This window comes from Helianthus annuus, chromosome 11 (genome assembly GCF_002127325.2).
Source record: "Helianthus annuus cultivar XRQ/B chromosome 11, HanXRQr2.0-SUNRISE, whole genome shotgun sequence".
NCBI classification, from domain to species: Eukaryota; Viridiplantae; Streptophyta; class Magnoliopsida; order Asterales; family Asteraceae; genus Helianthus; species Helianthus annuus.
Genome location: NC_035443.2, coordinates 77,313,848 through 77,327,959, shown reverse-complemented (window position 1 = coordinate 77,327,959; position 14,112 = coordinate 77,313,848). Strand labels below are relative to the sequence as shown.

Genomic DNA, 14,112 nt, shown 5'->3' with positions numbered 1-14,112 from the left:
ACTCATACTCTCGCAAAATATCCAGCTCATCAAAGAAATCTTCTTCTTCCTCAGATTCTTCTCTCATGTCAAACGAATCCCAAAGTTTGTCATAATGATAACGCCATGAATCACCAGGATTCTGTGGCGGCATAGTGTAACCTTGACATTCAACATTCGCTGCCTCAATAATCTGCTTCTCGCTTGGAATGAAGACACGTCGCAAAGGACTTGAATAACCCACAAAGATGCCCTCAACGCTCTTCGGACCAAACTTTCGTTTAGGCTCTATCACCGTACAGGGTGACCCAAATGGTTCTAGATACTTCAAATTCGGCTTGCGTTTATTGAGTAGCTCAAAACACGTCTTGTTGAACTTCTTTACAGTAAGAACTCTGTTGAGAGGATAGCATGCAGCAGAAACAGCTTCAGCCCAGAAATTAATTGGTAACTTAGAGTCTGCAAGCATCGTTCTGGCTGTCTCGATTAGCGTCCGGTTATTGCGTTCTGCAACTCCATTCTGCTGCGGAGTGTACGGAGCACTAAACTCATGCAGTATACCTCTTTCGTCACAAAATTCTTCCATCTTACTGTTTTTGAACTCAGTACCATTATCACTGCGAATTCTACAGATCGGCCTCTGGTACAGATTCTCAATTCTTTTAAACAACGCTACCAGGCTGTCAAACGTCTCGTCTTTGGATTTCAAAAACATAACCCAAGAAAATATGGAATAATCATCAGTCACGACCAAGCAGTAGGAATCCTGTTATACTCTTGAAATTCACTGGACCAAACAAATCCATGTGAAGTCGTTCCAATGGTCTTGAAACTGAATTGACTTGTTTTGAGGGATGTGACTTTTTCTTCTGTTTGCCTTTGACACAACTTATGCACTCCCCTACCAGATGAAAACCTTTAACATGCACTCCTGTGACCAAGTCGTTATGCACCAAGTGATTCATTTTCCTTAGGTGAATATGCCCCATCTTTCGGTGCCATAACCTTGACTCTTTTTCCGTTGCTCTGGACACAAAACAATGAGCCTGACCCGTGGTTGTAGTAGCGACGCTCATGTCCAACACGTACAGATCGTTGACTCTTGGTGCCCTCATGATGATCCACTCTTCAGGTATCACAAATCCCGGTTTCAAGATCAAACATTCTTTGTCGGTGAAATGAGTAGTATACATCCTGTCACAGATCTGAGAGATACTCAGCAGGTTGTTCTCCAGCTCAGCGATGTAGTTAACTCTCTCAAACGTTATAATGCCATTTGACAATGTTCCTTCACCTATGATCCTTCCTCCCTGATTACCCGCAAAACCCACATAACCACCATTAATGTTATTCACATCATACAGTAATGCGGTCTTCCCTGTCATATGCCTTGACGCTCCACTATCCATGATCCACCTGGATACAAGTTTTGGAAGATCCTGCACATAACAAATCATCATTTAAACAACTTCAAGAAAGATGCCGATTCATGCTTCGCCATCCAGGAAGCTCCGGCAATTCAAACTGTTTAGTCAAACATTGAGTCCACCCAGGCCTCATCAGCCTTAGGTTCAACCTTGACTCTCGCAATTTGAATTTTGAAATTTTCAGCTTTAAGAGGCGGAAAATTTGCATCATAATCAACAATAATTGGCTCTTCAGCCTTTTTCTCATCAGAATTTGAAACATTCTTCTCAACTTTTGATTCAATTTTAGGTTTCCACACCTGTTGAGTTACTGCAACCCTTTTGTAAAATTTGTCATTTTTAGTTACCGATTTCTCTACGGGTTCAGTTTTTACTTTTACATTGTCGATTTTAACGTTTTTCTTTTCAACAACTTTCTTCTCAACATGCATTGGTGCTTTACCCTTCACATCAACTTTCTTTTGTTGATCCTTCACAGCTTCAGTCTTAGGCTTCACATATGTACACTTTCGTGCAATATGACCAACCTGTTCACATCTAAAACAAGTACGAGTATCAGCTACCCGACTCATTCCTTCAGACTGAGCCTGTGAAGCTCTCTTCTCAAAAAATTCTTTGTTCGATTTTGAAAAAAATTCTTTTTCTTCATCAGCAAGTGAACTTGAACTGTTTACAAACATTTTCTTCTTAGCAAACCTCTTGTTTGAAACATTTCTTTTCTGATACGGTTTACCCCATGATAACCACCCGACCAGTTGTTTCTGTTGTTATTGTAAAAACGCGGTGGATAACCAGTTTTCTTGTTGTAAACCCTGTCTTTCTTTCGACTCAAATTGTTCACAGTTGACAATTCTACTTCAACAAGTTTGAAAACATTTGTCAATTTGTTCATGTTAACATTCTCGATCGGAAACTCTGAATCCGAAAACAACTTATCCGAACCCATCATCTTGTACATGACAAGGTTTGATTCTTCATCTAAGTTGTTCTTGGACTTTTGTTTCGGAATGTATTTATCCAAGAAACACTCATCCTCCTCAGAAGTGTCACAATCCGGTTTAAGCACTTTGTCTACCACACTTTTCACCACATCACTTTGGACACCCTCATCATTGGAAGACGTGAACGTGACATCAATGTTTTCAGGAAGTTTAACATCACTTTCTTCCTCAATTTCCACCAAACTAGACTGCTTTTTCGTGTAGTTGTCTAAGATTGGGAACAATTTCCACCAAACTAGACTGCTTTTTCCCTATAAGTTTGGGAACAATATGCTGGAAAACAAAGCTTGCTGAGCTATAACTGTTTAACTTCAACTGAATTCTTTCATTTTCAATTTCAGCTTCTTGAACTTTAAGTTTCAATTTAGCAATTTCATCCAGTTGATTGTTAATTGATTCTTCTTTTATTCTCACCACAGCTCTCAGATGTTCATTTTCTTTATATGTTTTGCCATTTCGATCATCACTCTCTTTGACAATGCTTTTCAATTTTTCAAACTTTTCAGAAATTTAACGATTCTCAAGAATTAAATTTTCATTTTCACATTTTATTTCTCACGATCATTTTTATCATTTTCAATTTGAGTTGTTAATTCTTTTATCCGTTCGGTTGAAGCTTTTACAGTTTTGTCACGACCTAGAATTTGATCCTCAACATTTTTAACTTTCGTTGTCAGATTCTTGATTTTTTCATTGTTAAGATACGTGACAGTGCTACAAAAATTGCATTGTTTGGTGCAATTTTTGCAGTCAACATTTCCATCGACCTTTTTACCTGACGCATTTGTTGACGCAATTTGACTGACCTGCCCCTTTGACTCAGTAACAGAATTAGAGTCTACCTCAAGTGCTTTCGCAACTAGCACTTTGTCAGCCATCTTTCCCAGGTTCTCAGACGTCAACTCCTGTGTAGTATCGATCAAGCCAGTATCAATCTGCTTTGCTTTCTCAACCTCTTCTTTTTCTTTCATCTCTTTCTCCTCTTTCTCCTTTCTCTCTTTCTCTTTTTCTTCTTCAATCATCTTCTCAGTTGGCGTTCCCCACCACTTGTGTTGCCAATATTCATCATCCTCTTTTATCTCCTTGATGATGGCTTCCATATCAAGTGTGCTGTCATCAATCGCAATGTTTCCATGCCGATCAAGATAGCATTCCCTATCTGGATCCCATCTATTTGCTCGTCTTGCTTCCAGATAAACACGAGAAATCCTCAAGATTCTGTTTTCAGCAATCATTTTTCGATAACAATACTTCTGCTCATCAGTACGATCATCTTTCCACGGAATCGGTTCATCATCCTTTGCCATGAATGCGTAACCAACCGCATCTTCTTCCGGTAACACTTCCTTACTCCAATCGTACCCCTCATCATCATAAATCACAGCGAGAGCCCTTGATTTGTCTCTGTTATCTTCAGTCTGTTTCAATCTCGGTGGCTCGGATTTATTTTGATGATAAATTGCCTTTTTGTAGTAATCATCTCGAAATGGATTCTCTGACTCATCTGCGTACATGTTTCTACATTCACGCTTGAAGTGACCCTTCTGCTTACACTTAAAACACGTCACCTTCGATTTGTCGAACCCCAACTTTGTAGATGGACCACCGATCGTCTTTCTCCCAGTAATCTCCATGAAGCGTTGTGCACGTCGAACTGCACTAGCCATCGCCCAACGAATGTCAATAAGCTCCATTTCTTCGGGGTCTATCTGATCGTAATCTTCTTTCGTCAGATTTGTGTTCCAGATCTTACCAGCTACCAACCCTTCATAAGACTCTAGCACAGATGCCAAAAAGACCATCTGTTGCTTAGCCGACTCCTCATCAAAATTCTGTGCGTTCTTTAAATCTATCGCGATATTGCATGAAAACTTCGCATCAGAACGATTTGCAGAAGACGTAGATCCACTGTGATAACCACTGTGACTTCCACTGTTTGAACTGCTTTGACTTTCTTTGTTTGCTGAAGAAACATTCTCAGCAGAAAATGCAGTTTTCGGAGAAGTAGCTTTCGGCATCAAGCTTTTCGGATAGTACAAATCCAGGTTTTGCTGATAAGATGAGTGATTGACTTTGTATGTTTTCTTCAGTTCTAGCTCATGACTTTCAAGTCTCTCAATCACCAAATCTGGAGTCAAATTTTCAGGAGCAATAGTGTTCTTCAACATCAGTGCGTAATATCTCCAATCCACTTCATCTGGTAATGAATCGAACAGTTTGTCAACAAGTTCTTCATCAGAATACGTGATCTTATGTCGTGCAAGTTCCAGCTTCAGATGACCGAACTTTTCGATCATTTTATAAACCGATTCATTTTTAAGACAACTAAACATGTCAACGAAATGATGTCTTCCCGCACCGACTGAAACAATAAAGCCACACACTTTTGCTCGGCTACAAATCCTTCAATTTCTTCTTCTGATCTCAATGCTTCACCATTCTTATTTCCATTTGCATATCCGTTTTTCATACTTTTCCAACTTGCAAATGCGAATGCCATCAGCCAGTCTTCAAACTTTGTAGACCACCTACTATAATCTTCTATAGCCATTAGCTTCGGAGGTTTGTTGAATGTACCAAATGCACTCTCCAACTACAAAGCTTCTTTCTTTTTTTCTTTAGGTGTGTCCTCATTCGCATTGCTCGAAGAGGTATCGTTGTTTCCAGAACTTCCCGTGAAAGCATACATGTCGCTGAAGGGATTCAAGAAGATATAATCCATTTTTGATTGTACCTGCAAATGTATCCAATACTTAGAAAATTTTTCGAAACTTTTGAAAACAGAACCACAAAAGCGAACCTATCTGTACAAATGACAGATAAGTGAACCCTAAAGTGTCACAAAAGCGGACCAAAAGATGTCGTAAAAGCGGACTAGATTGTGTCGCAAAAGCGGATCAGACTTGATATTGTCCGTAAAAGCGGACCAGATATATGTCTTATAAGCGGACCAAGCAATGCACTAACAGCGAACCAAACACTTGCAATGCCCGTAAAAGCGAACCACTTGTACGTAACAGCGAATCACAGTTTTTAACCGGTTTTAACCATTTTTAGTCCGAATTTCACTCTAAAACTTTCTAGGGTTTGTTATTAGTGTGTTTTATACGTTATACTCAAATTTCAGACAATTTCAACCGTAGGAACCACTGAAAATCGAAAAAATATGAGAGAAAGTGAGTAGAAAAGAGAGATTTCTGCAGATGTAAGCTGTAGTAGTATGAACTCCTCGTCCTGAGCTCTGATACCACTTGTTGGACCGTTGTTTGACCCTAAAGCGTCAGTCAAGGTAGCTCATCATCACATATAAAGGCGGAATCAGTACATATGATGTAACAACAGCTTATGTGACAACTGTGTTCTGTAAGCGTCGTATAATGTAAAACAATGTGAATTATCAATAAAACAATGTGCTTTGGTGTTATTATGTGTGTATTTATGTTTGATGATTTTACAATTTGATTCGACTCCGATTTCAAGCTTTAAATCGCTTTCTAGAGAGTTATATGCAAAGCTGGTGCATAAACGCAATCAGTTTAACGCAACGTACACTCTGGAACTATGACGTAAGCTTAACACACCTTAAATATCCTATACATAACTTAGAAATAAGTTCCAAAGGATTCTGTATGGCAAAAACATGTTCATTTGAACTAAAGGACTATTTACGACAAAACTGCGAAACTAACGCTGGTGACCACCCGGATAATATTTAAATCCCAAAAATATTCTGTTATGATTAAAAACTTTATTTTTATCAGGTCCGTGTTGAAAAATAAATTAAAACGCCTAAAAACGCTAATTTTTCAAGTTTAAGCGCGTACCGCGTGTTTCTGCGCGACACAGTGCTTCTACTGCAAAACGCAGACAACGCAGCCAGTCTTGGCAACTGAAATTTTATTCCAACAATATTTTGGTAGGTTTATTTTTGTAGAGTAATAAAAATAATTTAGAACGCCATAAATCGGGATTTAAACGCTAGATAAAATACCCGGTATCTAGTTAAACACCCGTTTTAGCCTACATATGGCATATTTATATAAAAATTTACGCATGGACCCCCTCCCCCACCTAATTTTCGGTTTTAGCTATGTGGCCCCCACCAAATTTTGCAAGATTAGGAAAATATTCCTTTTTACTCTCATTGGCCAAGTGTGGTGCATGTAATCATTCCATGTTCCCCATATCTTCCATATAATCCTCCAATTTCCAAGAACCATCATCACCTCTCTCTCTCCTCCCTCCCAACCGTCCCCCATCTCTCTCTCTCCATCTTCAAACCTTCAAACTCTTGTTCTTCATGTTCATCACTATTTCTAACAACCTTCAAGTGGTGTGAAGATTCAAGGGTGATCTCAAGGTGTTCTCTAGTGATTCAAGCTTCCCATCATCTTCACTAGAATTTCTACCCTAGCTTTGTGCTAGTAGTAAGTCTTACACCTTGCTTCATTTTGTTCTTAGTCAAGATATGTAGTATGATGAAATTTGCAAGAACACTAAAAAGTTTAAACAAGAAATATGAACAAGAAACGTGCTGATTTACATTTCCAGCCAACTTCAACAGGCTGTAACTGGATCATTTTAAGTCGAAAAGTGGATTTTCTAAAGCCTAAAATGAGTATTTTGGAATAAGCAAACAAATGGCACTGGAATCATAATTTTTCGAGATCGTTTACTATTTTTAAAGGGTTATTTTTGGACAGCAGCCCAAGCTGCATTTTTATGGCAGAAAAAGTGTGACATTTTCGGAGTCACAACTTAAGACCTGAATAAAATCAACTCATGAAATTTTTACAGTAGATGGACACCGTTGTCAGGACGACCCTCCAACTGGAATTTCGTCAAACGGACTTACGGTTGATTTTTAGTGAATATTTCCGTAAACTGCGATCAGAAGGTAACAAATCTGATTGCAGTCGAGAAAATGATTTTTTATAAAATATGGGTAACGAATTGGACTTTGATATTTTTACACAATAAATTTTGGAACATATGTCATATTCTGTAAAAATTTGGTGATTTTTAGAAAAGGCTAACTATTTTATAAAAATCCTCGAAAACAGTCCGGTTTCGAGTTATAAAGCTGAAATGAAGTATGCAACGTTTTGTTTGTCGATATGTCGGTTTGGTGATTGAAAATGAAATATTGGTTTTATATAAAAGAAAATGATATGCTATTAAAGCATGGACACCTCTATTTACAGAGGATACTCTGCCGAAATTTTCCGAAAATCCAACACTTAGTAAATATATTCTAGACAAAAGTTTACTAGAACATTGAATGAACAAATATCCCAACATGTCATATGATTAAGTTAAAACATTAACTATTTTAACAAATAATTACCACACGGAACAATATAAGAAACGTGACCCAAAATACTAAACTCTAAGCCAAGGCACGACCCGCTCGTCTAATAGACATTAGTACGTTGTAGGTTGTCGTGTAGCGGACAGGGTTTGAGATTCGATTCAAGACGCACTACTGTGAGTACATAGACCCCTCTCTAACTGTTTTCCAATGTTTTGGGGTGAAACACATGTGCCTACTTGTTACTTTCATGCTTTCCTATTTTCATGTCATATACTTGCTATGTTCATTAGTACACTTATAGTACATGATTTACATTATATTGTTTTGCTATGTATGTTTACTTAGCATACTTAGTACATTGTTTTCATATAACATGCTTACATTTGGTATAACATTTGGTTTGTGCAAACGGGACTTATATACGTTCATTAACATTAGCTACGCCGCTCGGTAGTAAGTAATGGTACCATAGGACTTGACAAATCCCGTTCCTGACATCCTAGGTTTGTTTGGGTGTAAGGAATGACCGAATCCGAAAACATTTCTTTTGATAACCTTGACTTAGGGTTATCCGTCTGTCTCAAGGCTTGAATGTATGCGTTTAACTTACCACATAAATGTTATTATCAATAAAACATGCTTTTACTTTGCAAAACATAACTTTTGATATATTCAAAGTACCTTGTTTTGTACATCTTTACATTTTGTTTATGTGACTACACTTTGCTTACCATACATAACATTTGTTGACTACTTTTGGACTTGTACATTTTACACAACAACATATTTTTTTCAAGACTTTGGTTTACAAAGTAGTCTGTTTTATACAAACTCATACTACTTGGTTATTCATTTAACCATATATTATTCTTTCATTTATACACACCTTCTGATCTTATCGCTTTTCAAATAATTTACGAAACAAAACAATTTACAAGGTTCATGACAAAATTTTATTAAACATTTTCTTAAAACTTAAGTCATGAATCCTATTCTCATAAAACCTATGTATCTCACAGGCATTTTTATGCTGACGTACCTATTTTCACATGTGTTTTCAGGAGCTGTTGCTTAGGATGTTCGTGACACACTAGGGCGGGCCTATGCCTTAGAGACTAAAATAAAGATGGAACCAGTTTAATTATGTGATGAACACTTTGTTTCAGCTAATTTAAGACTATGTAACCTTTGCTTGATGAAGGGCCGTCGCTCAACGGATAAAAGTTACTCTAGGGATAACAGGCTGATCTTCAGAGACTACGAGTGTAATAGGAGCATCCGTCGACATAATTGAATAAAGAATTCATAAAATCTAAATAAAAATAATAAGGAAGACAGAATCAATGAAGTTTTGCTTGATAAAACATAACTTTTAATTACCATGGTTGTGAAACAATAATTCTGTTACAACACTCCCCGACGTTTCCGCCACGATTTGTTGTTTTACGTGGTCGGGGTGTGACAGAAGAGTTGGTATCAGAGCCAATGGTTATAGGGAATTAGGTTATTAGTAATGCTTTGACCTAGACTATAACCTTTCTAGGACCCCAACACAAGTTGTCTTGTGTTTAGATTTTAAAACATGCACTTCACCTATCCTTAGGTGATTACCAAAAACAATACATAATGGAAGGCACGAAGCCAAAATGGATCATTAATCTCTTAAACCCTCCAAGTCTTCAAAATCTCGTCAAAGTTTTGGGTTCTAAATAGTGTGAACACGTGCAAACTGGAAGAGTGAATGCCTGTACCCTGAGTTTTCTGTCTAAGGCTAGAGTGTTCGTACAAATCCACATAATCGGACCAGTCACTCTTACCTGGGAACTCTTGGGGTGAGTGTTCACTTATAGGCGAGCATGTCTTCGCGAAGCATTATTTTTTTGACCCATTTACTTTGATTAGCCACTGTGTGTCGTTTGTCTGCTTTGTGATACGGACGAATGACCACCATCTTTGCTTTTGTTGATTTCTGTTTCATCTCATTCTTTTCATCTAACCTTCTCATCCGTCTCCTCTCATGTTTCCTCTTTTTAGAATGCCTCCTCGACGCGAAAATCCGCTACCAAATGCCGAACTGGCGGAAATCATCGCGCAGCAGATGGCTGCTGCGTTCCCAAATCTTATTGCTCAGTTGAACCAAGCTAACAACAACAACGCTCCATGCAATTTCAAGAGTTTTAACTCGGCTAAACCGCTCAAGTTTAGTGGTTCTGAGGGAGCAACTGGGCTTCTTCAATGGTTCGAGAGCATTGAGAATACTTTTCGTCACGTTCAGTGTCCTGATAATCGCAAAGTCGAGTTTGCTTCCAGTGTGTTTCAGAAGAGGGCGCTTACATGGTGGAACGGGGTTATGAGAGACCGTGGTGCAGAAGTTGCTCTAGCACAAACATGGGCTGAACTTAGGACTCTTATGATGAGGGAATTTTGTCCTCGTCATGAACTGCGAGCCTTGGAAAGGGAGTTTGATGACTTGAAACAGGATAGTGGCGAGCATCGGGCATATACTGATAGGTATGAGGAGCTGAGTTTGTTGTGCCCAACAATGGTTACCCCACTCGATAAGGCTATCGAAAGGTACATCGATGGTCTACCTGACTCAGTGCAAGACATCGTTACTGGTAGTAACCCTACCACAGTCCGTCAGGCGATCGAGTTAGCAGCGACATTGACTGAGTCGCAGATTCGGAAAGGTAAGTTGCACAGGAAGGGGGAGAAAGGTAAGAAGCAGGCGTCTGACAAAGAGGATAGCAAGAAAGGTAAAAACAAGAAGGGTAAGGATTCTGGTTCCTCGAAGGGTTCTAGGAAGCGAAAGGCTTCCCAAAACTACGCCGTTACCGCACAGGCCCAAGCTGCACCAAATCAGCCTGCGGAACCACTTGCCAAGAAGCCTTATCTAGGCAATGCACCTTTGTGCAACAGGTGTAACGGTCATCATCAGCCACACCTCCAGTGTCGTCAATGTACCAACTGTGGAAGACCTGGTCATCTTGCTGCTTCATGCCGCATTCCTGCTAATCAGAATCGGGCAGCTCAGAACCCGGCTCAACAAGTTGCCCAGCCTCTCGCTCAACAACAAGGTCAAGCTGCACGACCTCACTACCCACCAGGTTCTTGTTATAACTGTGGGGATCTGACACACTACCGTAACCAATGTCCAAGATTGATGAATGCGAATCCAACTCAGGCTCAGGCTCAGGCTCGAGGTCGAGTCTTCAACATGAATGCACAAGAGGCGCAAGCGGACAATGAAGTGGTTAACGGTACGTTCTTTGTTAATAATCAACCCGCATCTGTTCTTTTTGATTCTGGTGCCGATAAGAGTTTTGTGTCGTTATCTTTTGAGCCATTGCTTCGCGTGTCTAGAACGAAACTAGGTAAGCCTTTGACAGTAGAAGTTGCGAGTGGTAATCCTGTTGTTCTTGATTCTGTTCTTCGCAATTGCCAATTGAACCTTAACGACCATCTTTTTCCTATTGACCTCACACCTATGCAACTTGGAAGCTTCGACGTTATTGTGGGTATGGATTGGTTAGCCAAGCATCACGCGGAGGTAGTTTGTTTTGAGAAGATTGTTCGGGTGCCGCTTTCGTCAGGCGAGACCCTACAGGTTCGTGGTAAGAAACCTGCTAGTAGTCTCAAGCTCATGTCTTGTACTCAAGCTTGGAAGTATCTGCGAAAGAACTATGTGGCCTTCTTGGCACATGTTACAGCAGATAAAGGCAAAGGTAAGTCTATTCAAGATATCCCTGTTGTCCGGGATTATCAGGAGCTGTTTCCTGAAGAGTTGCCTGGTCTACCCCCAGCACGCCAAGTCGAGTTCCGTATCGATCTCGTACCTGGTGCAAATCCTATTGCCAGAGCTCCATATCGTCTTGCACCGTCTGAGATGCAAGAGCTATCTAAGCAGCTTCAGGAGCTTTCTGACAAAGGTTTCATTCGTCCTAGTTTTTCACCTTGGGGTGCTCCCGTTCTTTTTGTCAAGAAGAAGGATGGATCCTTCAGAATGTGTATCGATTATCGTGAGCTGAATAAGCTTACTATCAAGAATCGATATCCCCTACCTCGCATTGATGATCTCTTTGACCAGTTACAGGGTGCTTCTTATTTTTCGAAGATCGATCTTCGTTCTGGGTATCATCAACTTCGTGTGCATGAAGAGGATATTCCCAAGACTGCTTTCCGCACTCGTTATGGGCATTATGAGTTCACAGTAATGCCGTTCGGTTTGACCAATGCTCCTGCTGTTTTCATGGACTTGATGAATAGGGTTTGCAAACCTTATTTGGATAAGTTCATCATCGTTTTTATTGATGACATCTTGATATACTCCAAGACGCAAGCTGATCATGAGCAACATCTTCGTCTTACTCTCGAACTCCTAAAGAAAGAGCAACTTTTTGCCAAATTCTCCAAGTGCGAATTTTGGCTTAAGGAAGTTCAATTTTTGGGGCATATTGTCGACGAACAAGGTATTCATGTAGATCCCTCCAAGATCAGTGCGATTAAGGATTGGGATACACCTACTACCCCTACTGAGGTTCGTTCTTTTCTTGGTCTCGCGGGTTATTACCGCCGCTTCATAGAGAATTTCTCAAAGATTGCAGTCCCTTTAACTGCTCTAACTCAGAAGAATCAGCCCTTTGAATGGGGTTCTAAACAAGAAGAAGCGTTTCAGACCTTGAAGCAGAAGCTTTGTGACGCGCCTATTCTGACTTTGCCTGAGGGCAATGATGATTTCGTCGTTTATTGCGATGCATCTAAATTGGGTCTTGGCTGTGTTCTGATGCAAAGGAACAAAGTTATAGCCTACGCATCAAGACAATTGAAGGTGCATGAGAAGAACTACACCACTCATGATCTAGAGTTGGGTGCAGTTGTCTTCGCTCTTAAGATCTGGAGACACTATTTGTATGGTACAAAGTGTGTGGTTTTCACTGACCACAAAAGTCTTCAGCATATCTTCAATCAGAAAGAACTCAACATGAGGCAACGACGTTGGGTTGAGCTTCTAAACGACTATGACTGCGAGATTCGCTACCATCCTGGTAAGGCGAATGTCGTAGCCGATGCTTTGAGTCGTAAAGAACGTGTTAAGCTTCATTGTGTTCGTGTTCAATCTGATATTCAAGCTCGACCCGATATTCAAGCCCGCATCTCTCAGGCTCAACATGCTTGTGTTTCACAAGACTTGATGGGTACGGAGTTACCCTATCACACTAAGCCTGATCTTGAACTGAAGGACGATGGATCGTATTATTTCATGGACCGTTTGTGGGTCCCAAGCCTAGATGATCTTCGCACTTTGCTCATGGATGAAGCTCACAAGTCTCGTTATTCTATTCATCCTGGCTCGGATAAGATGTATAAGGATCTTCGTACTCGGTATTGGTGGCCCGGTATGAAGAAAGACATTGCCTTATATGTTTCAAAATGCCTTACTTGTCTTAAGGTCAAAGCTGAACACCAACATCCTTCTGGTCTTTTAGAGCAACCAGAGATTCCAGTTTGGAAATGGGAAAACATCGCTATGGATCTCATTACTAAACTTCCGCGCACTAAGAAAGGTCATGATGCCATCTGGGTAATTGTGGATCGTCTTACTAAATCAGCGCATTTCTTGCCAATCCGTGAGGATTTTTCAGCTGAAAAGTTAGCTAAAATCTATGTGGATGAAATTGTATCTCGACATGGTGTTCCTTTGAACATTATTTCTGATAGGGATGCTCGCTTCTCTTCTCGATTTTGGAGAACCATGCAATCTGCCATGGGGACCCAACTCAATCTGAGCACAGCCTATCATCCACAAACAGATGGCCAAACTGAAAGAACAATCCAGACTTTGGAGGATATGCTTAGAGCTAGTGTGATCGACTTTGGTGGTAGTTGGGATTCACATCTTCCATTGATTGAATTTTCCTACAACAACAGTTATCACTCCAGCATCAACATGGCTCCTTTCGAGGCTCTCTATGGTCGAAAATGTCGTTCACCCGTCTGCTGGAATGAGATAGGTGAAGCTCAACTTACTGGACCTGACCTCATTCTAGAGACAACTGATAAGGTTAAGAAAGTTCGTGATAACCTTCAGACAGCTCGAAGCCGTCAAAAGAGTTACGCGGACCAACGACGCAAGCCCTTGGAATTTCAAGTCGGTGATCGTGTATTACTTAAGGTCTCACCTTGGAAAGGTGTGATCAGATTTGGAAAGAAAGGAAAACTTGCACCTAGATATGTTGGACCATTCAAGATCGTGGAAAGAATTGGTAAGGTAGCCTACAGACTTGAGTTACCTCCTGAACTTGGAAACGTTCACCCAACCTTCCATGTGTCCAATCTCAAAAAGTGTTTAGCTGACGAGAACCTCCACATACCGCTTGACGAAATACGTGTT

General features: G+C 40.2%; 1 long non-coding RNA gene across 1 annotated transcript; it reads left to right on the top strand.

Annotated features, from left to right (window-relative positions):
- Window positions 1-6,625: 6,625 nt before the first annotated feature.
- Window positions 6,626-8,996, top strand: LOC118483816. The gene is made up of 3 exons (XR_004871750.1): window positions 6,626-6,834; window positions 7,846-7,894; window positions 8,783-8,996. It is a non-coding gene; the product is annotated as an uncharacterized LOC118483816 (long non-coding RNA).
- Window positions 8,997-14,112: the final 5,116 nt, after the last annotated feature.